Raw genomic sequence first — 24,863 nt, 5'->3', positions numbered from 1 at the left:
ATTTTGAAAACAGTTGGAATTGGCGACGCAGATGACCGTACTGTAGTCAGACTGCAGAAATTGAATGTGGGAAGAACATAAATATTTTGTTTTCCTCACACACATTTTTTTCATTCAATTTCATGATTATCATGAAAATTACATCCAGCAGTGTTATTTGCGATTGTACTGAGTGATTCTTGTTTCATAAACACCTTGTACAATCCAACTCAAATTTTTAATAAAAATTCAGCGCTTCGGATAAAAGTGTCTGCTAAATGAATAAATGTAAATAATTATATTCTTTATTATATAATTCTTAAATTCCTGTTGGTTGATGGGAGTCCGAGGGGCTGAAATGATACTGTGATTATTAACTACAGACCTGACTCATCATGCCATATTGTGCACAGTCCCAACTAGGGCTGCAACAATTAATTGATTAAATTGATTAAAATCGATAATTAAAAGCGTTGGCAACTAATTTCATTATCAATTTGTTGTGTCACGCGACTATTACGCCACTCAATAAATCACGGAGATGTTTGAATATCTCTTCTCTTTTTTTTGAGCGCGGAGCAGAGCGGAGGTATGGTAGAATGACCATCGGAGAGACTTTGTTGAGTAACGTTCTGAAACACATGGCGGAGGCAGATAAATCAGTATGACCTAAGTCATCCAAGGTGTGGGAGAATTTCACACTAAATACGTTGAAAAAGTGTGTTAACTGATCGAGGTGAAGTCAGTTTCATATTTGACATTCGTCTCACATTCGGAAAACGCTACTTTGCAGCGTTACGTTAGGGACCCGGTGAAAAATACCCATACCATTTAGAAAAATGTAGACTTTTATAATATTTTTATAAATATAAAATCTCAAACACCAGAGTATCTTAACAATGTCTTGTATAATTCCACAGCCTTTAATTTTTCAATGAAATTTCAAATAAATTGATAGAAAATCACTTATCTTTGAAAATAGCTTAATCCTCGCAAATCTTAACTTTTGTCAAAATTGTTTCCAAAATGTCAAATATACACCAGATTATTCTAATAAAGTCTGGCCTACTTCCACAATCTTTCAATTTTCAGTTTTAAACTAAACTCAAATAAATTGCTAATCTCTGAAAATAGCATTAAATACATGCTAATATTAATAACTTTCAGAATTGTGTGCCTGTTTGTGCACATTCTGAAGATTTTTTGCACTGTGAATTTGCACTGTCAGTTCTGTTTTTCAATAAACAGTTGGAAATTAATGTTTTTTTAATTGATTAATCAAAAAAAGAATCCACATATTAATCGATAATTAAAATAATAATTTGTCGCAGCCCTAGTCCCAACCTTTCAGAGACAATACGCATTCAATCTTTGCTGTTGGAATCCCAAGTTCTAATACAAAAGGACATCAAGGTCGTTATCCAGCTCTGCAGAAGCCTGCTTATGATCAATCATTTGAATCAAGTGTGTTGGAGCAGGGAAACGTCTAAAACAGGTGCCCTTAGGACCAGGGGCCGGTTGCACAAAACACCTTAAGTTAAGATTTTCTTAACTTTAAGTTTAAGGTTTTCTCCTTATCTTGGTCTTATACTTAAAATTCGTTAAAGCGTTGCACAAAATACCTTAGCAACCAAAGTAAGGAAAAAAACTTAAGGTACTGTCATGCCAAATAGTGTCCTAGGGCCAAATAGTGTCCTACCTGACGTCACAATGCTGTTCCAAAGGACGCGTCCGTCGCTATGCCGACCTTAAAGTCTTTAGATATCTACGCGTGCTAGCAGGAAACTGTCATGGTTGCTATACTGGTTACTAGGTAGGAAGTTTTGTATTTAGGCTTATTTAAACCAGTTTATTCTACTCTACTATTTAACGTTTCACTCTTTCGATAGCTGGTGCTAGCTAGCTAGTTTTTGTCAAAATATTTATTTAGCATACATTTTTACAGACCAGGAAGGCAACACGTATAGTATTCTACCTGCGCATGTTGCTGTCTCGGGAATGTCGAACAAGTGAAAACAGACTACTTTTGTTAGGTAACCAGTAACTTAACACGTTACTTATTTAATTGAATGAATCCGTTACTAGTTCCTTGTTCAAAAAAGTAATGCGTTACTTAATTTAGTCTTTTAGTTGCGAGCCCTCAGCATGTAGCTAAAAGTCTAGAAAAGTTGAGTGTAACCCATGTGAATTTGGGTCACACAAAAAAAGCACATGTGTCATAATAATAATAATGTGATCTGCAAGAGAAACAAATGCACAAAAAGGGGAAACAATTAAACTGAAGTATGATGCAAACACAAATCCCTTATTTTAGTGGCATAATTGGTTGTCAGTCAAAAGCCCAACCAATCATCAGCGCTGCACTAATTTAGACAAACAATTTGAATTTTAGAGTTCCGCTCACGCTCAGTGTGCAGAAAGCAGCCGATGAAGAGACTTGTTACGAGAGACCTGTAAACTGAACAAACAAAAGTTAACGTTCTAATGTTCTACAGGGCTCTAGAGTGTGACCAATTTGTATGGGTGCGACTAAAATGTTTCCTAGGTCGCACCGGTGCACCTAACCCATAAAGTTAATATAACTAGAGTAAGCTACTTTTGTCTTCCAAGATGGCGTCCACATTCATTTCTATGTAAAGTGCTCAGTGGCGCAGTGAGGCAAGCGAGAGCGCAAGACTGGACGCGGCCATCTTTCCACTTCCGTGTCTTCCGGTCTAGCTTTAAACAGTAGCTCTTTTTTTTCCCAAGCTCCGAGACCTTGTGCACTCTTGCAACTAGCTGTACACGTCATACTTTGCGACAACCAGTCGCGAGCATAGATTTATATGGTTACGAGCGTGTGGGCATTGCAGTTGCAGAATCTATGGGCAGAATGGGGTGCAAGTCTGATAAGAATCAGACACATAATGCAAACTTACAAACGGAAATGTATTCTGTCACTGTATAGTATTCCTTTCACTTGTTTTTTAGGCTATAGGGCTAAATATAGGGCTATTCTAGATGGAACTCATCACATATGTTGCTTTTTTTCTTCGTGATATGAGTATGATTTCCAACGCATTGTATCGGATGAAATAAACTGTTAACATGAACAGCTCAGTCGTTGTTCTCGCCAGGCAAAGAAAGCTTAAGTTATTTTGGTAACCGAAATCTTCCATGATGCAGACTTACCATAGCTTTCTGTCAACTTTATATTCAAACGAAATGCCACGAAATTCACACTGCCTTCAATTTCACATCAGTGTCAAAATGCGACCTGTGTTTTATATGGTCAACCTTGAAAACCAAACGTCTATTAATGGATATTACGTAATCTAACAAGACGTGTTAATAATGTAATAAATAAAGGCTCGAGAAGTGTGTCTAAAATATACTTCATTGAACATTTGCCTTTGAAAGGGGCATATTCATAGAACCATATAGGCTAAAAGACGCTTCCATCAGATGTAAGTGGGGGTGAAAGTCACTGAGGACCTTCATTGTCCCACAAAAGCAGTCTGGCTTGATGACATGATTATGGGTGTGATTAACAAAAGCTTCTGAAGGCAAGACTAATATTATTTAAATTTATATCATTTCCTATTGTGGTTAACAGTTAAAGTATTAATCTTCGTCTTTGCTCCAGATAGACATGTCAACAATCTATGCTGGGGCTTAACATAATATATTTGCCATCATGTCACGAACGTTTTTACGAAAAATCTGTTTGAAAATAACGGGAATAAACAATATTAACAACATTTCATGTATGTGTGACAACGATTTGCTAAACTTGCTACAACAAGGCAGGCAACTCAAGCCATTTCTACCATTCTATATAAGTCTATGGCTCATTCAGCTCAATGTAATTTGGCTATAGGCCAATATGAACTTTTGTGCTCGTGCCCTGTTAGTATCCGCGAGCACAATTTGCAGGCAACTTTTCTTGACGTAAGCAAATAAATGGGCTGCTAGTTTACCCATTTCGGATTGGTTTCAATCTTAGCAAAAATCAGGAAAAATTATTCTATGAAAAGGCTAGTAGTATGAGCCAGGTTCGAGAATCGAACACAAATTATTGGGGGAGATAGTTTTGTAAATGTTGACTGGAGTTAATAGAATAAAAACGACCGGAAGACACGGGAACCAATACCACCTACATCCACCGGGGCCGTTGCTTCAACCCGAGGGGCGAGGGCTTGACCTAACCTCCTCGCATCCGCTGTCTCTCCAGGAGCGAAGCGTCTGTTTCTTCTTTGACAGAACTCAAACTCATGGTTGGATCATATCGTGTATGGAAGCAAATCGTGACCAAAATTCAAATGAAAATGCATTTCCAGAAATGCTTTTTCATTTTAAGAATGTGGCTGCATTATTTGACTCATAAATAAAATGAGTAATCAATCATTCTATTTGCATTTAAATTTTCTTCTTTAAGACTGCTCATTCTTTCACTTAATTAAAATAAAAACGAAAAAGACATTTGAATTTAATTTTCAAAATATGCCCCAGCAAATAGATACCAAAATTCGATTTGAAATGTAAAATTCGAAAATGAAAACGCATTTCCAGAAATGAAAAATGAAAATCATTTTAAGAACATGGCTGCAAAATCGTGACCACAATTCAAATTCAAATGCATTTCCAGAAATGCATTTTCGTTTTCGTGTTCTGCCCGCAAAGAACTGCCCATAATTCGAAAACGAAAATACATTCTGAGCAGCGCAGCAGAGTGACGTCAGTAGCCTCTCTTCTTCAGCTCCCTGCTGACCGAGCTACCCATCTTGTTCGGTAGGGGGCGGTGTGCACATACGCATTGCATTACATGACCCAATTTGCCTAGAAATTGACTGAATTGCCGGGTCTTTAGATGACGCATCACAGATCATGGCGCTCCCTCAAATTGTGCATACGCTGATAGAATTAGCTGAGCTGGTAGAAACTAATAATATATCTGAGTCTGATGGCCGTGACCGAGTAGAACAAACTGAGTTGCTAGTTGCTTGAGGAAGACCCAGATCATCTGGGATAGCACACATACTTCTTGCCGACGTCGGCAAGATGTAGTATGGAGATAGTTGGTATTTGATCGAAACTGACTTCCAGATGATGTGTGGAGGATGAATCAAATCACACCCGGCCGCACTACAGATATATTCTGATAGATATCTCCTTATATGCTGTTAAATAGGCTATGTCCGATCTCTCAGAAAGCAAATATTTCACTAACCATAACCGATATGAAATTTCACTTAGCAAATGAACATAGCCTATAGGCTGAACATTGACTTTGATAGGAATAAGGAGACAATTAAAAATATGCTTGACCATCCAAAATTGGCTATTTGCAATACAGTACTTGATTCAACCTGGATTTTCTGTGTGGGTATTATAATTAAGAGACACAATTGAAGTTCATGATTTTATATCAGGCTGGATGTTGATGGCATCAAGCTCTTAAAAGAACTCCAACACAGAAAAGAAAACAACGAAACATAAATATATAGGCTATAGCTTTGCCAGTTGTTCCACGTCTTCCATCGGTCTCCGCCGCCCTCCGAGTCTGTCTCGACTCACTTGGTAACAGTAACTGCCGATTTTGGCAAAGGAGAAGACACAAGTGTTTACAAGTTTCATAAGCACTTGCTAAATACTGTTCCTCCAATGAGCAACTGAGCTTTTGTTCTGAGGTAAAGTTCGGTCGTTCTGAAATCGTCTGCTTTTCCCTGTGAAAGCAAGCTGTTTCACCTTTGGCCTATTTCAGACAAAATCTGAATTTCCGCAATCTGAATTTCAGCAATCTGAATTTCAAGAATCTGAATTTCAAGAATCTGAATTTCAAGAATCTGAATTTTTGGATCAAATAATTCTGTTTAATTAAATTCGGCATACAAATAATTCAGATATGATATATTAAACAGCAAAATATTTCAGTTTATGAAATTCGACACACAAATATTTCTTAACTTTCATATTCAAATTCAGATACCTTTGTCAGCTTTAGCTCCATACACTTTGTACATCTTTACTGTATCTCCCCCACACATAGCATTTCACTCCACTCACTTTCTTCCAACGTCAGAACCACACACCCCTGTCACAATAAAAGCACAAAAGAAAATACCTTACAAGTATCTGCACAATTAGAGGGAGCGCCATAATCTGTGATACGTCTGCTAAAGACTCGGCAATTCAGTCAATTTCCCGGCAAATGTTGTCATGTAATGCAATGCGTATGTGCACACCGCCCCCTACCGAACAAGATGGGTAGCTCGGTCAGCAGGTAGCTGAAAAAGAGAGGCTACTGACGTCACTCTGCTGCGCCGCTCAGAATGCATTTTCGTTTTCGAATTATGGGCAGTTCTTTGCGGGCAGGACACGAAAACGAAAATGCATTTCTGGAAATGCATTTGAATTTGAATTGTGGTCACGATTTTGCAGCCATGTTCTTGAAAATGAAAAAGCATTTCTGGAAATGCATTTGAATTTGAATTGTGGTCACGATTTTGCAGCCACGTTCTTAAAATGATTTTCATTTTTCATTTCTGGAAATGCCTTTTCATTTTCGAATTTTACATTTCAAATCAAATTTTGGTATCTATTTGCTGGGGCATATTTTGAAAATTAAATTCCAAATGTCTTTTTCGTTTTCATTTTAATTAAGTGAAAGAATGAGCAGTCTTCAGGAAGAAAATTAAAATGCAAATAGAATGATTGATTACTCATTTTATTTATGAGTCAAATAATGCAGCCACATTCTTAAAATGAAAAAGCATTTCTGGAAATGCATTTTCATTTGAATTTTGGTCACGATTTGCTTCCATAATCGTGGTCTAAGACAGAGACAGGGTGAGTTTTTGCCTCTGATTGGCTGTGGTCCAGATATTCTTGTAGGCCTACACTGCTCCATGCTGCGTGCTTGAAATTACGACCTGAGCACCAGAGAATCAGTTATGGCAGACCTGGGTATTGTACGGCCAGCGGGCCACAACCGGCCCACAGGCTGTCCCAATTCGGCCCGCGTGAGGTAAATCATAAATTAAAAATAAATGTTTTAAGCGGTACTAAATATGTAGTCCTGAAAGACGATCAGGCAATTTACATATGTACGCTTGCGCTACCTCACCGACAGGAGAGTTGGCTCTTGGTTAGCCCTCTAAAATGAAAAACGAAAGGTTGATACAGAAAGTAGAGTTTTTAACGAAACATGGACTTCTAAGTATCTGTTTACTGTTGTCAAAGCTGTGTTCTTAGTTTTGGAGAACAGGTCGCTGTGTTGAAGGATTAGCCTATAATTTGAATTGGCACTAAGGGACTAAAGAAAAAAATTAACGCGGACATAATAAGAACTTGACTGATTTAGTGGGCGCGGAACATTCCATATGCTGTTGAAATATGATGTTTATATTAATATTCATATTTTAGGAATGTTCATATTAAATCATACACCTTAACTGTTTATACCATTGTAACGCTTGTTCCGCTTTACTGCTTATGAACAGCGCCCAAGTTTATTTACTTCTACTCTACTAAGTAGATGTAAGATGGTAGTCTTAAGGCCTGTGGAGGGGCAGTTGTTGTACCTTACGAGCCACCGTAGTTAGCACTCGTTCTGGGTAGGTCGCCACGCTTATTTAGAACTGTTTGTGCTCCGTTAAGGTAGGCAGGTCAATCGCGGGCGGGTATCAGTGTGAATATGTTGATAAATACCCGCTCACATCATTGATTTATATGTTGGTTATTTAAGTGGATAGATACAGTGAGTAGGGTCAAGTACTACAAATTATTTTTTATGTACTGGTGTACACAATTGGTTTGGACAAAACTATTCTGGCTAGCCGGTGGGTTAGCATTAGCTATTTTAGTAGAGTGCTATATTTCAGTTAGCTTCGTAGAACTATTTATTTTACACTGTATTCTTTTTACATTAAGATCGTTTGTTTTGTGGATTTATTGTTAACTGAAGAAAGTAAGAAAATAACTGTTTGTGCTCCGTTAAGGATCGGACCAGCCTCCATCTGTGAAAATAAACTCCGATGGTCTCAGCCACAATCTTTGACCCCGCGTCCCGTGCCTCTTTCTCTCCGCACTGCATCCCTAACTTCAAACACAACGCAGAGTATACCAGCAGCGCCGAGGGGCTCGACACAGGCGGCAGACGCACAGAGGGAGTGGGTTACATCTTTGGTGCCGTGACCCATTTTGTGGCGTTCTGAGGACCAGGACAGAGACTGGCAGTGCTCGACAGACGTCCGGTGAACTGTGTTTAGATATGCCGATTTATGATACGAATTTTAGGCACTGCATTATGAAGTATATCCTTTAAAGTTGAGTGAAACATAATGTGTTACAGTATAATTATCTTGAGGATTTTATTTGACTGAACTGCTTTGTTACATGGTTGTAGGCCAATTCCGGCGTTAGATTATATAATCTAAACTGTCTTTGGTAACAATATTCATGATAGTGGTTAAGGGTTATGCTTTGAATTGAACAAAGAGATGCAGATTGACAACTTAAGCTTAAATTCACTTTTGATACAAGTTTTGATTGTATGATAGTTGTGTTGCACATATCATTTCATTACACTGTAGTAAGATAACAGTTTCGCATGCACACACGTTTTAAGTAGGCTACAGCAACATATTGAAGCCACTCAGCTACATACAGACTTAATACCAGTTAGTGAAAAAAAAAAAAAAAAAACACAACTAAAAAAAAAAATGTTCAGTGACCACACTGACTCCCCACAAGGGCTGGAAGGACCCTCTGCAGCTGCCTTAAACATCCAACCCTCCCCTGGGCCTGCAACAAGCCACCAACTGGACTCAAATAGAACTCAAACTCATTTTTTGAATGAGGTGGTGGCGCCAAACCCGGGCATAGCGAGCCCACAGCAAATAGTGAGACCCAAGTGCACTAACCATATCACCCAGCTTGCTGATCCTCAATTGCATTACCATTATGATCCCCATAACTATAGACATTACCCAAGACCTGAACTAGGCCCCCAGCCCACCCCACCGCCCCCAGTACTCACACCATACATTAATCCAAACAGGTCCGATTACAGCTTGCCAGCTGTTCCTCTCCCAAATGATGCTCATGCGCATAGGCCAGGAGTAGAGACTATGATGGACGTGGCTGTCCCACCTCAAGCTGGTATCCACTGGCCCCCAACTCAGCAGCATCAGGCTGCCCCCTATCTCTCCACTCAGGATATGAAGCCTAGTCCCCAAGGTTACGTCGACTATTCACTGTCTACCCCCCTGGCCCAGGGCCCTATGCTAAGGCTCCAAACGCCACGACCAAGGCACAGTAGGACTAACCCCCCTTCTGTCGGACTGTTCCCCCAGGGGTTTACAGCACCAACCCCTGTTTGCTACCCCCAAGAGCCTAGAGAAGCAACCCCCAGGCACCAACCAGCCACCGGAACACGGGACCCCAACATGACCTTGCCCAGACCCCTGGATGCCGCAACTGCAGCTTTTGGCCACACAGTCCCCCCGCAAGGCCCCAATCTAGGGAATCTACCTATGCCACACCAGCAAACCATCATGTATCCTGGTGATCACGCACATACCATGCCCCCACCTCAATCCTCCACCCCACCCACGAACTTGTACCCATCTAACCCAGGTTTCCCACGGACAACTTATGGTGGCTTCATGCAGACCCATCAAGTCAAGAATGTGCAAGTGTTTACTGGTAATGTGGATAGCAAAATGCTTGTGGATGACTGGATACGGGACATGCAGTACCTCCTGGAGGCCATAGATCTGCCCACTCCCCTCCGCTTTTCCACGGTGGTGAGACACCTGAGTGGTGAAGCCAGAAAGCTGGTGCTGAACTTACCTCCACATGAACAGACCCCAGAGAATGCATTTGAGGAACTACAGGCAGAATACAGTGAAGCTCGAGGCTCCTTCGACCCACTTGCCGATTTCTACGAATGCAGCCAAAAGCCAGGAGAGCCTGCTTGCTCTTATGCCATATCACTGGAGGCGACACTGCGAGCGGTGGAAGAGAGTCAACGGGGGTGTGTGCCTTTCCCTGATCGCGACAATAAACTCACCAGGCAGTTCCTAAGAGGACTCAATGACGAGGAGGTGTATGCAAGAATTGCACCAATGAAGCCCAGGCTCTTAAGCTTCAGAGAGCTGCAGGTTGAGCTACGAAATCTCTCAAGGGAAACCAAAAAATTCCAGTCGCAACAGAAGTCAAAGAAGACATATGCACAGGTACATGTTACACCAGAGCCTAGTGCAAATGTGAAGGCAGAGAGAACAAAACATGCATTAGAGTTAACAGAGCTGACTGAGATCGTCAAGAGACTAGCCTTTAACCAAGAGGAACATTTGGCCAAGTTGTGTCACCTAGAGTCAAGGATCTCTGCTCCACCCCCTGCCACCCCACTAAGAACTCAGCCATCTACCGGAAATGTCATTCAGGCTTCGAATGTCACATGCTACAGGTGTGGGGCGCAAGGACATATTGCCCGGGTCTGCAGAGCAGCGTTGCCAAATCCCAATCTACGGACCCAAACGGTGACCCCTGTGGAGGGAAGCACGCCCCAGTCATCCCAGCATTTAAACGCCTAGAGCCCATGGTAACCGGGGCTACCATGGGCATGCAGCAAGGTCCCCCAGTGGAGGATGAAAAGGCCAGCGAAGACAAGGACCCTCCTTTGGTGGGTCCCAGGAATGAAGGGGGGGTGGAAGTCAACGGAATGAAGTGCAGGGCGCTCATTGACTCTGGCTCTCAAATAACCAGTATTACCCATAGATACTGGCGGAATCACCCCACCCTTAAACAGCAAAAGCTACAGCCCTCCAAAATACCCATAGAGGGTGCTGGAGGCCAGAGGGTGCCCCACACTGGTGTCCTTCGCATCCAACTGAGAGCACTGGGAAAAGAGTTCAAGGATGTACCAGCTTTTGTTGTTCCTGATTCGGAATATCGCTCCTCCGTCCCTCTGCTTGTAGGGACCAATGTCATTCGGGCCTCCAGAACCTACCTCCAAGCGTCCTTTGGCCAGCAGTTTCTCCATCGGATAAAAGAAAGCCATCCAGAATGGTATACGGCTCTACAGGAGGTTGAGGGCACTGAACAAAGAGACACAGATGACATGGTAGGCCCTGCTGTGTATACTGGCCGTAAGATTCACATCCCGGCCGGAAAGGAAATGGACTTATGGTGTAACATTACTGTTGGCCCACGGAGAAAAACATACACAGCCCTGATTGAAGGTCACCCCTCCCTACAACTCCAACAAAACCTCTTGGTTGCCAAAGTTCTTGTTGATGTTAAGAGAGGTTTTGCCCCTGTCAGAGTGATGAACCTGTCCCAGCGTGCTTTGACCATCAAGCCACATACACACCTGGCCAATGCTTTTCTCGTAAACAGTGTTGTGGAGTTGGCTGACAAAGAGGGGAGAGGTAATAATGATGGGGACAACAAGGCATGCCTGAGCTGCGATCAAGTGGTGACAGGCTGGGGTGTGGACATTAGTGGAGCAGAGGTGGAAAATGAGCAACAACGCTCTCTCCTTCAAGAGCTTGTGGAAAAGAATGCAGGCGTTTTCTCACAGCATCCCACAGACTATGGCCACACAAAAACAGTGCAGCACGAAATCCCTCTGGTGGACTCGAAGCCATTCCGGCTCCCATATCGAAAGATCCCCCCTCTCAGTGGCAGGACGTCAGACGGTTGCTAAAGGAGATGGAGACGGAGGGAGTTATCCGGCCTAGCAGGAGCCCATATGCATCACCTGTAGTGATTGTGACCAAGAAGGATGGGTCACTGAGGCTATGCATCGACTACAGGAAGCTCAACTCCTGCAGCACAAGAGATGCTTTCCCCCTGCCTAGAATAGAAGAGGCACTTGAAGCTCTGGGACAAGCAAAGTACTTCTCCACTCTCGACCTCACATCTGGTTACTGGCAGGTGGAAGTGGCGGAGCATGACAGACACAAGACAGCGTTCAGCACTCCCATGGGACTGTTTGAAGCCAACAGAATGCCATTCGGGCTGCAGAACGCTCCGTCCACGTTTCAGAGACTCATGACCTGCTGCTTTGGCGATCTCAACTTTACCCACCTCCTGATCTATCTGGATGACCTCATTATTTTCTCAAAATCATTTGATGAGCATATACAGAGGTTGCAGATGGTGTTTGATAGGCTCCAAGAACATGGCTTGAAGTTGAAGCCCTCAAAGTGCCAGCTTGTGAGAAAGGAGGTGCAGTATTTGGGTCACCACTGGTGACCCTAGGCGGAAGAAGAGAGGGGGAAAGAAAGGTGCCGCTCCCGACCCGCCCTTCTTGTGGAATTCTGAGTGTGAGGAGGCATTTCAGACCCTGAAGGACAGTCTGATGACTGCTCCGGTGCTGGGCTACCCTGATTACAACATACCTTTTGTACTGCAGACGGACGCCTCTGGAAGCGGGCTTGGTGCTGTTTTGGCACAAGTGCAGGATGGGGCTGAGCGAGTTATAGCCTACGCCAGCCGAGGATTGAGCCCAGCGGAGACAAGGTATCCCGCCCACAAACTGGAGTTCCTCGCCCTGAAGTGGGCCGTGACAGATAAATTCTATGACCATCTCTATGGGCGCAAATTTTCTGTCCAGACAGACAACAACCCTCTGAAGTATGTGATGACTTCGGCAAGGCTAGATGCGACGGGTCAGCGGTGGGTGTCTCGTCTGTCTGCATTTGATTTCGACATCCAGTATAAAAGGGGCCTGAGCAACTCAAATGCGGATGCCCTCTCCCGCTTGTCCTACCAGGAGGTCACGCAGGTCTTACAATCCTGTCCTCAGCGGGTGCGCGTACGTGGCCCACAGCGTGAAGAGACACAGACCACTCTGGAGCCAGAAATCCCTCCAGGTGTGAGCGTGGCTGCCCCCGAGGGTTCCGATCTTGCTCCAGCCCTGGAGACTAGTGAGCCTTATAGGGATGTAGGGACAGAGTCACTCCCTGCCATGACGAAACAGGAGATACGGGCGGGGCAGAAGGAAGATCCGGTGGTTGGTCCAGTCTTGCACTTTAGGAGCCGGAATCAGAAACCAAGCCGCAGTGAGAGGGTCAGTGCTGGAGAGCAGGTGAGCCTTCTCTTAAAGGAGTGGAGGAGGTTAGTGATCAAAGATGGTATCATGTATCGGAGCATTCAAGACCATCAGAGAGGTACAGTGGAGCAGCTAGTACTGCCGGAGAGGCTACGCACGGCAGTCAAAACCGCTCTCCATGATGACTCAGGGCACTTGGGATTTGAGAGGACATTGCAGATGACAAGAGAGAGGTTTTACTGGCCAAGAATGTTCCAGGAAATCAAAGCTTGGTGTGAGCAGTGTGAAAGGTGCTGCCTCAGAAAGACCCCTACTACAGGCCTCAGGGCTCCGCTGGTCAGCATCCACAGCAGCACACCCATGGAGCTTATATGTGTGGACTTTTTGACCCTGGAAAAATCCAAAGGGGGGATAGAAAATGTGCTAATTGTTACCGACCATTTCTCTCGCTATGCACAGGCCTACCCCACAAAGGACCAAAAAGCAACAACGGTGGCTAAGGTGCTGTGGAGAAACTTCTTCTGCCGGTTTGGTTTCCCTGCAAAATTGCATGCAGACCAAGGGCGCAATTTCGAAAGTGCTATTGTAAAGCAGTTATGTAAATGCACTGGCATCACCAAGACCCACACAACCCCATACCACCCCCAAGGGAACGGGACCACTGAGAGGTTTAACAGGACACTGCTGAACATGCTGGGGACACTAGAGCCACACTTGAAGCTCCGCTGGCATGAGCATGTGGACGCCATGACACATGCATATAACTGCACACGCCATGATTCGACTGGGTACACACCATACTATCTAATGTTTGGTAGACACCCCAGGCTGCCTGTGGACCTGATTTTTGGCCTCCCTACAAATAATGAGCCAAGTGAATACAGCGATTATGTCCAGACCCTGCATGACTGTCTGTCTAAGGCCTATGCACAGGCCAACCAGATGTCTAGACACGCTAAGGAACAGCAGAAAAAGTACTATGACCTAAAAGCAGGGAGTCAAGTCTTCAGCCCAGGGGATAGAGTCCTAGTCAAAGTCTGTCATGTGGAGGGACGGCAGAAATTGAGAGACAAATGGGAGTCCCGCCCCTACCTTGTGGTAAAAAAGCAACCTGACATCCCGGTGTATGTGGTACGACAGGAGGATGGAGAAAGAGAAAAGGTGATCCACCGCAACCTCCTTACACAATGCATGTTCCTCCCAGTGGAGCAGGTGGATGAAACGGTAGGAGAGGAGTCTGAGCCGGATACAGATGTAAGAGATGCAGACATGGAGTCAGATACAGCAGAGGACGATATGGGGGGAAGTGTTGACAGAGTTCTACCTGGGCCATCAAACAGTCAGGACGAGCACACAAGCACAGAGGATGAGGACATGGAGGTGAGGGTAATGAGTGACGGGGACGAAAATGAGACTGGCAGTGGCAATAACTTTCCTCAGGGTCCCAGCTCTCCTAGGAGAAATCCACAAAGGAATAGGCGTCCCCCAAGGAAACTATCTTGTGAGTCACAAGTCATGGAGACAGAAAGTGATCAAAAGAAAATAGAGAGAGGACGGCAGCTGTGGCAAAGGATCAAAACAAAAAGAGCAGCAGGCCCTAAGTGGAGCAGCCGTCGTAGTACATAGGCTTGAATGGCAGCTACATACGCACACATACACATCCCCACACACACGTAACACTTTATTTTTACACCAAACACAGGTTAAACTTTTGTTGTAAGTTGTTTGGAGTTACCTTATATATGTTTGTTGGGTGGTTCTGAACTTACTCTCGTCAGATGGCTGGGACGCCATCAAGTAAGGAAGGGGAAGATGTAAGATGGTAGTCTTAAGGCCTGTGGAGGGGCAGTTGTTGTACCTTACGAGCCACCGTAGTTAGCACTCGTTCTGGGTAGGTCGCCACGCTTATTTAGAACTGTTTGTGCTCCGTTAAGGTAGGCAGGTCAATCGCGGGCGGGTATCAGTGTGAATATGTTGATAAATACCCGCTCACATCATTGATTTATATGTTGGTTATTTAAGTGGATAGATACAGTGAGTAGGGTCAAGTACTACAAATTATTTTTTATGTACTGGTGTACACAATTGGTTTGGACAAAACTATTCTGGCTAGCCGGTGGGTTAGCATTAGCTATTTTGGTAGAGTGCTATATTTCAGTTAGCTTCGTAGAACTATTTATTTTACACTGTATTCTTTTTACATTAAGATCGTTTGTTTTGTGGATTTATTGTTAACTGAAGAAAGTAAGAAAAGAACTGTTTGTGCTCCGTTAAGGATCGGACCAGCCTCCATCTGTGAAAATAAACTCCGATGGTCTCAGCCACAATCTTTGACCCCGCGTCCCGTGCCTCTTTCTCTCCGCACTGCATCCCTAACTTCAAACACAACGCAGAGTATACCAGCAGCGCCGAGGGGCTCGACACAGGCGGCAGACGCACAGAGGGAGTGGGTTACATAGACTACGCTAATAAACCCCAGTGTGAAAGTGTAATTAACGTGTAACAATGTACGCGGTCTACAATAAGTGTAGAGTGCGTGACAGGCTACTTCCCCTACCTATGGAAGAATGGTGCAAGCTTTACTTTAAATAGAAACGTAGAAACAAGGATTAAATTGAAAAGGATGACCCCTTTAATGATTTGGTTGGTCATAAAACTATTACCCAAAGGAAATAAGTACCAGAGGATTAAATATCTTAGTACTGTTCTAGTATCCAATACAAATGAACAATAACCATCCACAAATGTTAGCAATATAAACAATAGGTTATCACATTAACATCTTTTACAGAGTAATAAACACAGTTAGGGGCCCCCAATAAACAAACACATCATATACAAAATACTAAAGCCGGCAATACTATTTATCAATAAATGTCCCTACTCGGTACCGAGTGTTAATAAAGGTCTCTGACGGTGCAGGCCTGATGTGGAGAGTCGGTGTAGTCCAAGCCGCTGTACGATAGCGGCTAATGCTACACGCCCCAAGAGCGTGTACTCACCCACCCGAAAGTTGTAATGGCGTCCTGAAACAATAGCTCCGGTGCGGAAAGAAAGTGGAGCGAAACCACACTCCGAGGAACAAACGCTCTGCAAACTTCCAGCGTTGACCCCACCGAGTGGATGGAACAGGCTGGAACAACAATCCTGCGCGGTCCTCTCAGGTGCTAGGGTACACGGGTCCAGTGTTGTCCTCCGTCTGAAGGCGATCTTCTGCTCTCGGCTAAACCGAATGAATCACTAGCCACAGTAACAACAACCGCGGGACTATGGCAGGAACACGGTACCCGATGAACAGTTAACTCAACTTCCACGGAGGTCAGTCCGTTACCCGCTCCCAATCGAGGCTAGCCGTACACCAATATCGAAACTAGGTGTAGCTAGCTTATACAATAGGCATCGAAGCTATGTTGCTGGTTCTTTCAGTTGACGCACCACGAGAGCTAACCGTCCAGCTTCTCTCGTGAGCGGTCGCGTCTCAAGAGGGAGAAAAGAACAAAAACATAACCTATGTACAGTGCCTGTCAACCAGGGCGTAACTTCCGCCCTACCAAAAATTAACAGGCAACCAATTACTAAGTGCAATTTTGCTATTGCCTTTGATTGACACATTCATTGACCAAACACAATACAATTTTACTGGTAGTAGTAAATAATAGAATTTTTAGAATACACGATAAGGGCGCTAATACGGATTGTAAAACCTGTAAGGAATGTGGATATGACTCACTAAAGGTGAACATATGTTTTACAGTAAATGTTAGGGGTTATTAATATTTGTGCACACATAAAATAACCCTGGGGGTTACATCATATTGAAGAGGAGAACTATGGGGTTTTTATGATGTGAAAAAATATGATTACTTAAGGCAAATCATATTTTATCAAGGTGGTTTCAGGCAGCCATGTTTTACAAAAACTTCTCCATCCACCATACCTCATCAGACAACTTAATTTTTAACCACTTTAATTACAAGATGGTAAAAAACTTTGAGTAGGTGGATTATCCACAAATCTGTGGGCAATGTAGAACACAAAACAGATTAGAAATATCATATTTTGATTAAAAGTTATGACCATTCTAGTGACTAGTGGAGACATAGGGGAAACCGGAATTATCTTCCCCCAAAAGTAGCTAGCGCTATGGCTGGATACTCCTCTCGATAACTAAAAAACGTTATCCTGACGTTGTCATACTCATAATTCTAGTCAGAATATGAGTCTGAGAACTCTCCGTTGGACTTTGACTACGGGGCGTGTTTCAAACGAGCCTGGAAAACAAATGCCTCTTCGCTCAATTGGATAGACCTACAACCAATCAGAGCAACGTAATATGTTGTTTGTTTAAAACAAATTCAACTTAAGCGCTCTTGTGACGTGGGTGATTACGTTACGTTACAGTTGATCATCTGTCCATCATCGTATAAAGCCCGCCCTGGGAATTTCATTGGTACGCCAAGATCCTGGTTTTCTGTAGTTGTTCCCCAATATGAGACCCTACAGACCCAACTTCCCGACCACATTTTTTTGTGGGCGGGGAGAAGTTGGGCTGGAAGCCAGGCTAAAAAAACATTTGAGTTTCTTTCACAATCAACCGAATTGGCCAAACAAGGCATGTACATTTAGCTTACAGTGTACATAATCTAGCTAGTTAATGTTGTTTTTCCAAGTTTTTTTGAAATCTGCTCAAATCGAAGCTAAACAGTGATACTACCGTCATAGCTGCCTGTCACAAACGGCCAAGCCGGACACGTCATTCTTTCCTGAAAAAACTCGCTTCACTCCCACAAACAAATTCTTCGTAAGGAAGTTTAGACTTTTAATTGACGATATTGACAACACATATTAAGAAACTTGTCTTTACTCATAATATCGTCTCCGATTTCAATTTGAAGCTGTAAATCTAACACTGTAGGCAATCTCCCATGGTCTCCGCTCTGGCTTCGCCTCGGAAAACAATGGCTGCCGTTGCTGACGATAAATGTTTTCCCCCTCCCAGTAACCCCTTAACTAATGATATGTACTTTGAGCTTAAGTTGTCATGAGTATCTGGCAGTTTTCAGAAATAAAATCGGTGATTGGACAGCGAAGATATAAAGGCGGGAACCATAGGAACAAAGCTTCACATATTTGAATGGTCCGGCAGGAAATGGGAAAGCTGCAGACCCGGATCATCATCTGTCAGCTGTTTTTCGTATGTCCACCTCAAACATTCAGCCAGATTTTGATGCACTTGTTCAAGCCCACTGGATTCCTCTCACAGAACAAAATGAACTGAAAAAAAAGTATTGCTTGTTGTATAAAGTTGATCAATTGCATATCTTTAAAATACTGCAAAACAACTTTTCAGTGTTGGTGAAGATTAACTAGTTACAAATAAAATGAAACACTGATGTAATGATTATTTAATTTTTTTACTGTTATTTTGATGGTCTTTTCCTATTTTACCAACATGTAAATTATTTATATAAATATTTACAGAATATCCTTATTATTCTGATAACCAGTAAAAACAAGAGTGCTAATTCAACACCTACAGAGTTAAATTTAACTCTGTTTCAGATAATATTTGGTCCCACTCGAAAATAGTGTTAAATTTACTCTTTGGTCAGTGTTAATTTTTCAGAGTTAATTCTACTCAAAATTGTGTTAGAATTTACACTGAAATGTGTACACATATTTAACACTGTGGTTTAATCACACTCCTCTGAGTAATATATTGACACTTTTCAGAGTGGATATATCACAAGGAAAGTGTTAAAATTAACACTGAAATGTACAAAATATTGATTTGTATGATTTTCTTGTATATATACATAGTGTTATTTTAAAACGCAATGGCATGACAGTGTTATTGAATTACTGTAATGTAATGAAGATAAGAAGCAAACAGATAACCATACCAGTATTTATTGTAACTGTAGGCTATTTTGACATCAATTACATCAGAAATCATGCTCACCAGAGAAAGCAATATGGAACCACATATAGAGCTGTGTCGTTCGTTCCATATGACATTTGTATGTCAAAAGGCCTATGATAAAGTAAGTTATCAACATAGAAGTAAAGAAAACCATGTTTTGACCTGGTCACTTCATATGCATGAAAATGTTCCTGAAAAGCTACAGTAGCTAAAGGCAGAGTGAGCAATAACAATCTTTCATGCAATATAACAACAGATTCAATTTCAAAAAACTGAGGTATTTCAGATTCAATTTTTCCACAGATAACAAGATGTGGGCGATAAACATACCCGTGATATTTAGCCCAATGCACTTTAAGAACCTGAGTGCTGCTGGGCACCTGCATTGCCATAGCAATTTCACAACCTCCTTTTACCATGTTTAAAGACACCATTTTCCCTGGACCTATGTCTAAGCAATTAAAAGTTGTTAAAGACTGCCAATGGTGTGCCATATAATTCTGATGTTTTTCTGCCAATGTTTTAGTAACATTTTTAAACGATTTAATTTGTTTTTTGAAAAAATAATGCTTGCCTTCATACCGCATACACCAACTATGAAGAACAGGTCCAATTTTTTGTATGCAGAGGGGATAATGGATAAGAAAATGGTGCTTTGGTAAAAGTTTCTTCTGAGGCAACAACAATTTGAACAGTTTCTGGTGTTCCACAATCAAATGTTTTAAGTAAACGCATAAACCTTTAGATAACATGGGAGAGAATATAATGTCTACTATTTGAAGTAGCAAAAGAAGTAGTTCCCAGTGTTGGTCAGTAGAAGTTACCAAGTCTCCAAAGATAAGGGCAACATTCTTCAGAAGGCACCATGACTGAACTGCATTCAGTCCCAGATCATTGGATCCTTCACATAAATTCACAGCCACTGGTTTATTGTTTCTCTCCATGAATCCATAATCAAAACTTTGTATTCTTAAATGCAATTCTCCTAATGTTAAATGCTTTTCCTTCAAATACAAAAATAACAACTTCAATTCGTACTGGGCCACCCCTTCTAACACATCATGCATCACATCAACTGAAAAGTTCTCTGTTGTGTGAAAATACTTTAAGGAGTTCAATAAACATGGTCTTTTCACACCAAAAACATAAAGAAGAGATGGATTCCTGGTCATTTCTTGACAGTGAGCAGTATAGTTTTCTTTGGTACGCAACACTATCTTGGAACAATCTTCAGAGAATTCTGTCTGAAAGTCATCTTTTTCTGCTAAACAAAACCTACAACAGTACCTTGCGTTAAAAGATTCCACCAGACCAAACAAACCATGTAAACCCAGATTATCGCCAGTAACCTGTACTACACTGCCACGTACACGACCACTGTATAAAGGAATCTCAATCCCATCACTCTCCAAAACTTTAATATCTCGAACAATAGGAGCAAGAATTTCACTAAAACTATACCGTTTCAGATCTTGAACATGAAACAAGGCACACAGGTGGATATTAGACAAACAAGAATTCCATTTTGGAGAGAAGTTCCTTAAAGTAAAATATATACCACCCAATTTATGAATACCTCGCTTCGAGCCCAGAGGGTTTGCAACCTCAAAATCATCATAAAACATCTGGATCTGCACAGTGTGCCTTTCTGTTGAGAACAGTGGGTGGTTCTTAACAAATGAACCATCACAAATATCTCCAAGTCTTGAGTTGCCAGTTCCTGAGCTTTGCAACATTCCTGCAACATGTTGACTTTTAAAAATTGACTGCAATGTAGATAAAATTGGAACATACATGAATTTATCCTGAACTACTTTCATATGTTCCAGTCTGTTTGTTTCGTCTTGTGTCGAATCTGGAGCCAATAACACATTCGACAGGTTCTACCGTTTCCCACTTGTCTGACAAATATTTTGATCGCTTGTATTCTGAATTTAGAACTGTAAAAGGATTCTCTAATTCCTCAAAACATGCCTCAAACTTTTTGCACATTTCATTTTGTCTTTCATCAGAAAATACATGCTTAATGACAGTTTCTTTAGCATGCTGATGGATATCTTGGACAATTTCTTCCATAGAAATCACAACAGAATTGACAACACTTTGACTTACACCTGCTACCTTTAGATCAGCAATTACAGATGCACAACTATTTACAATGCCTGGCGAAAATACCTCTGACACAGACTCTACATTTTCAGTCGACACTTCAATATTAGTGGCATTACAAGTGTCAATGGTACTTTGGTGTTGTGAAGAATCTTCTGCAGAATCAAATGAATTGCATACATGACACTTGTTAAGATGCTTTCTTAAACCAGAAAAGCTACCAAAAGAACGTGAACATCCCACTTGACCACATTTCAGATTGAGTGTCCTCCCTGTACATAGTCCATGGATTACCTTAAGGTGCTGGATGAGACTGTTTGGACCTCTATGGCATATTTTGCAAAGAAAACACCTCATGGTTTTATCTTACTAGTCTTGCTCTTAACTCAGCAACTCTGGGGGTCTCCTTTGTGTTCCCCATGTCAATGTTGTAGATGGTTGTTTGCAAAAAAGTGAAAAAGTTGTTCAGGCAAGGACTGTATGACGTACCAAAGACGAAATGGGCCTTAAATAGTTTGTCAAAGGCTCCCACTTAACCTGTCGCTTTGCATGGTAGCGCATGCTTGTCAACCACAATGAAGTAGGAGTGGATGCAGCTCCTTGTAGATCCAAGGGCAAGAAGGTAGGGCTGACTGCTTTGGGTGATGCCATCTAGATGCTGCTGCACACTGGTTCCAACCTAGAGGAGATATTAAATAGAAGTATTTAGTAACTATACATCAGATCTCATAGTGATTATGAGGTTGAGATGATTTTCACACAATATTTCAATGTACCTTTTGAAATCTTATGAGCTTATCTGCTGCTTGAGATGCAGACATCTTTCCTGGCCTCTTTCGCCCTTGTGCAGCTGGTGGTAGCAAATGTAGCAGCAGCAGGATGGCAGATATGTCACAGTCCCAGCCTATTGATCAGTAAACCAGTGTTAAGTTCACATAATACCACAATTATATTCAATTGAGGATTAGCACCATTACAAAAAAAAATGTGTGCATAGATTAACACAGTAATGTCAAGATCAAACAGTAATCATACCATTCTCAGTCTCCACAGCTGACTCAGCATTGCGCATCAAATCCAAGAGTTCTGTGGTAATTTTGTGAACACTGATAACAAAAATTATGTTTTCTGGTCATTGAATGAAGCATGTATACTGTATATCAATTAGGATTGCACCATTAAACACATTCTGATAGCAGAGTATATCCTTCCAAAGACAATAAAAGGTCAACAATTACTTCAGGTAAAAAATACAAAATAAATTGCTCATTCAAATGTTTTTGACTATCTTTTGAAGATGTAAATGTAATTGTAAAAACAGTGTTGATTTAATTAGTTTAAAAGTCATGGTTAATCAAACTTTGTAATAGGAATGAATAGTTCTTGAAATAATGTACACACCTTCTTGCAAGAAAGCATCAAATGTCAGCTCTGACAGCTTGACGTACTTTTGTTCTACACCAAACTGAACTCGCAGCAACATTTTGCATCTGTTAAAAAACTTCCAAAGTAATCATTAACCAGTAATGCACTGCACAGTAGAGACATCACAGTAGACAGACTTAAGCTGGACTCTAGAATAGGCTACATTAAATGAATGTGAAGGTAAAATTATCTGGAGCCACAAATTCTAAATATGTCAACATTGAAGGTCAATAAGCTAACTCTATGATAAAGTCATATGTAATGTTGGGAAAGCTAGCCAACTTGGTTGCCAAGTTAAGAATAGCTCAAGTTGCTCATTTTGGCCGCATGTCATCATGACTCTTTAGCTTCACAGCAACGTGAAAATTAGCTTCTCAGCAATGTGAAGAAGCTAGTTAGTCAACACATTCTAACTTCAACTTCTAGCATTGAAGGTTGCCAACTAGCTCACTACTCGCGCAATCCACCATCCGAGGCTGTGTGCAGAGTCCTTTGCAGACATATGCAGGCAAAAACATAAAAGCTATTTAACTTACCTATTATTTACTGAGGTAGCGTTACTTTATTTGCAATACTAGCTGACACGCTGCCTGCAGCTATTATTGCTAGCTAATACAGTACAGCTACTGTACAGTACCTCACAGATCTCTGAAGAATAATTAAGTTAGCTACAACAGTACTAGAGCTAGGTTTAACGTTTTAGCATTTGCCTGACTGCGGACAATTGTGACAACTAATTTGTGTCCCGTCTAATTTATGATAACGTTACCTAATTTAGCTTAAGTTAGCTCAGAACGTTTGCTCAGTTATAGGCTAAGACTCGAGCAGAGCTACAGTAGTACTAGCACTAACTAGCTAGCTAACTAGGCTAACTTTCAACTGCTACCGTCACATTGGAGCTCGACGTTAACGCTAGTCTCGTTGGATAAGACTAACATGTGTTAATACTTCAGTTAGCATAAATACTATTAAAAACGTACGGTACTTTGCAAAATGTACTATTTATTTACGACACTATAACATTACTTACCGACAAAGTATGCGCTCCTCAGTCACAGCCGTTTTCAAAATGACGAAGTAGCAACTGTCCACGCGGTTAAACCTCAGCAGTGGCGCGAAATTAACACTCTCAAGAGTAGATTTTTTTCACTTCAGGTCTGCAGAATTTAACACTGCCTTTTAACGACACCATTAGAGCGCCGTTACTCTCCACATTGTTGAAAATACTCTCTATGGGTTTTAATAAGTTAACTCTGGAATATTAACACCCCATTTTTTTAAATGAAACACTGATGTAATGATTATTTAATTTTTTTACTGTTACTTTGATGGTCTTTTCCTATTTTACCAACATGTAAATTATTTATATAAATATTTACAGAATATCCTTATTATTCTGATAACCAGTAGCAGCTAATCAAAATATATACTTTAATCTTCTTTACAATGGGGGAAAATGAATAGTGAGCAGAATTAAGTTCAAGTTATTGTTGATGCGGCCCTCCAACACATTACGTTTCTCATGTGGCACCTTGTCAAAATGAATTGTCCACCCCTGAGTTTCGGAGCTGGGCCATGGAGCTAAGATTTTGATGCTAGGCAGAGTGTGGTTTAGCCAAGGCCAAGGGCAAGAAAGCCAAATTACAGGTGGAGACTGCCTTTGACTGCCGCCCGTCTCACACTGCACCCAACCCCATGACCCCTCCTGCGGATGGTTAGCCCAAGAAGAGGGTGCCACATTGTCTCTTCGGGCTGTGCCCGACCAGGCCCCATGGGAAAAGGCCCGGCCACCAGGCGCTCGCCATCAAGCCCCACCCCCGGACCATTGTTTGTATTCTTCATGGTAGGTTTTTGAGCCACGCTTTGTCTGGTCCTTCGCCTTGAACTTGTTTTCCTTGGGTGACCCAGGAGCATAATGCCCCCGACAACATAGCTTCCAGGATCACTAGGACACGCAAACCCCTCCACTGTGGTAAGGTGGTGACTCAGGGAGGGTCACCACCTTATATAATACCAAATATATATATATAACATGACAAAATACAAGCCGCAGTCTTAGTGGTGTCTCAAGTCTGTCTTAGACTCGAGCTGCCTTTGCAGTTTCCAAAACATAACAACCCAGACTCAATAAAAACAATAAGACAAGTGATAAAAGTATAAATTAAAATAGAAAAAATATACAAAAAATAATAATAATACTAATAAAAGTAGTAAAACCCTTTTGAGATCGAATTACTTAAATGCTTCGGTAAAAAGGTAGGTTTTAAGCTGTCTAGCGTGTTTGCTTCCCTAATATTTATGGGTAATTTGTTCCATAGTTTTGGGGCATAATTGACAAAGGCAGCATCACCAATCTTTTTATGACTACTTTAGTCATAAAAA

At 41.8% G+C, this 24,863-nt stretch overlaps 1 long non-coding RNA gene across 2 annotated transcripts; it reads right to left on the bottom strand.

The window, feature by feature from the left end:
* Nucleotides 1-18,907: 18,907 nt before the first annotated feature.
* LOC146276865 (uncharacterized) lies at nt 18,908-23,827 on the bottom strand. Of its 2 annotated transcripts, XR_014762426.1 has the most exons (4): nt 22,458-23,827; nt 22,092-22,162; nt 21,833-21,960; nt 18,908-21,735 (listed from the first exon to the last, which is right to left on the bottom strand). It is a non-coding gene; the product is annotated as an uncharacterized LOC146276865 (long non-coding RNA). The 2 variants fall into 2 exon arrangements; XR_014762425.1 differs by having other exon boundaries at nt 22,092-23,776.
* Nucleotides 23,828-24,863: the final 1,036 nt, after the last annotated feature.

Source organism: Hypomesus nipponensis, chromosome 7 (assembly GCF_054491055.1).
Source record: "Hypomesus nipponensis isolate SF chromosome 7, ASM5449105v1, whole genome shotgun sequence".
Classification (NCBI taxonomy): Eukaryota; Metazoa; Chordata; class Actinopteri; order Osmeriformes; family Osmeridae; genus Hypomesus; species Hypomesus nipponensis.
Note: the sequence above shows the minus strand (reverse complement) of the source record. Positions and strands in the feature narration are given on the sequence as shown.